Consider the following 2,500-nt stretch of genomic DNA (forward strand, 5'->3'; position numbering starts at 1 on the left):
AGCGGGGGAAATACAATAACTGTTGTCGGGGCCAACTCTCAGTGATCGCGGATACACGCACGGTGCTGCTGTGAAAACTCTCGGATACTGCGAGGATACGTACAGGCTGTGGAAGCTTGTGCCTTTTAGGTGCTGCGAGCAATGTGCGGTAAGAAATATGTATAATTGTTGATTGTCTATATTAATAGAAATTATACTATATTTATAATTGTGAGTTTGACGTTATGCGTCTTTAATTATTATATAGGTAATCTATTTGTGTTACATGATGTAATTATTTTAAACACATCAGCTAGTAAAAAAATGTCATATAAACTACCGCCAAATATAAACTACTTTTTGATTAGCTATCGTTTTTTATCTTACTTTTTTACATAAAAAAACATAATTATATATCAATATTATCTGCAATTATTTTATGTGATGGGGTCATTTGAAAGCTATGTCTATCAAATAAAAACCATGTTTAGTATGGAATATATGCCTACATAATTTGAGCGAACGAGCGTTAGAGACGAGCGGAAAAACTATTATACTAAATTATACTAAACTAATACGGATATGTTCAATAGGTTCTATTCTTTTCGAACGTCTACGTGGGTATTGGGTACATGAACACAACGACAAAAATAGATCAGAAATAAAATGGTTTCTTGACGGTTATAATAACACAACTAGCTAGAGCACTAGTGGTATTACCATGCTGTAGAATAGGAGACGGCTAGCTATATCCTGTGTGGATTGGTCGCATAAAAACCCTGACTAAGTCTGCCTTACATCTGCTTCTAAGCAGCGAAAGCTGATAGTTTGAAGTTTACTGCTGTACAGATGAACACACACACACACACACACACACACACACACACACACACACACACACACACACACACACACACCCACACACACACACACACACACACACACACGCACGAGAGAGAGAGGAGAAAGTAGCAGAGGAGAGAGAGAGAGCAGAGAAAGAGAGATGAGAGAGAGGAGAGAAGCAGAGAGAGAGAGAGAGAGAGAGACGAGAGGAGAGCGAGCAGATGAGAGCAGACGAGAGAGCGACCCACACGAGGGAGCTTTTTGCAATTTATTACATCTAAAATGAGCGATCTGGTGCATACCCGAAGTGAAATTCTTCTGCCAAATTTTCCAAAATGGAAAAAAAAGGTGAGTATTATTCAAATGAGGAAACTCTCGGGGGGGGGCATGGCAGCAAGGAATTTGAATATCAGACAAGATACGAATATCAAACATATCAATTCAATTTTCACAGACTTGCCACTGCTTTGCTTCCGTGAAGTGCGGAAAAAGACGACTTAAAATTGAAGAATTGTCACATCAGCGGTCACGCACTTCTCTCCTTTCGCCGCTAGATCCGACAGTACCTTTCTGTGGTTGCAGCAGCATTGGTTGTGGCACAGCGCGAGCGCGGTTGCATGCAGTCAATATCCAGAGCCGTGCAGCGACTGGGCTCCGCCCCCCGCCCTGCTCTCCGTATTTTCCCTTTTTTCCGTAAAATCTTCCCTTGCAAATTGTTGGTTAATTTATTACACACACTGCAGCACATCGGGATCGCGGACCTTTTTTTTGCCATTTTTTTCTTTTTTGGCTCGGGGGGGGGGAAATCTCCGACCCCCCCTCACATCTACGCTACGGCACTGACTATAGATATACTACATATACGAATATTTGTATTTATACGTCATTATAACACCATATTCGCTGTAATTTGAGTTGAAGTGTATATTAATTGTGATCGTGATCAATGGTGCATTTAATTTACTCCAATTTGATTCAGTCTCATACGAATAACGAATATTTGTTCGCGAACATTCTAAAGCTGATGTGGTAAGTAAACAATTTTTCCCTGTGAATTACAGGCGCGTGTAATTAAGCGATGTGCCTTAATTGCCTGATGAATCACACGTGGTAATCAGCACGTATAAATTATAGAGCGCCAGCCGGTGATCATGGAGCGTTCTGTTTTTAAAAGACATTACTGTGCGCGCCTCAGTCGGCAAGCCGATACTTCTAGGAGTGAGCGGCTTCTGTCGACCAGGCGGAAATACTCGCCATCTCGGTCCGACAGGCTACAACTATAGTATACTTACTCATAATACGACTGTATATAAATATTATATTAGTATCATACTTATCATATTAGTAATCTAATACTTACGTATTATTGCGTAACGAATAATTTACAGTTACCAGTTCGGTTAATTAAACACCTGACAAAAATCTCCGGCTTTAAAACACGCGGGAGACAGACCTTTCAGTTTAGGAAGAACGAGGAGGATCCATTTAGTGTGTTCATGGTGAGAGTGGTCAGTGTGTTCAGGGTGTTCATGGTGAGAGTGTTCAGTGTGTTCAGGGCGTTCATGGTGAGGGTGTTCAGTGTGTTCAGGGTGTTCATGGTGAGGGTGTTCAGTGTGTTCAGGGCGTTCATGGTGAGGGTGTTCATGGTGTTCATGGTGATGATGTTCAGGGTGGGCAG

General features: G+C 41.4%; 1 protein-coding gene across 1 annotated transcript in view; it reads left to right on the top strand.

The window, feature by feature from the left end:
• LOC106808950 (ABC transporter G family member 21-like) overlaps window positions 1-2,500 on the top strand; it is a 30,384-nt gene that overhangs the window by 9,223 nt on the left and 18,661 nt on the right. The window lies entirely within an intron of this gene.

This window comes from Priapulus caudatus, unplaced genomic scaffold (assembly GCF_000485595.1).
Source record: "Priapulus caudatus unplaced genomic scaffold, Priapulus_caudatus-5.0.1 Scaffold317, whole genome shotgun sequence".
Taxonomy (NCBI): domain Eukaryota; kingdom Metazoa; phylum Priapulida; class Priapulimorpha; order Priapulimorphida; family Priapulidae; genus Priapulus; species Priapulus caudatus.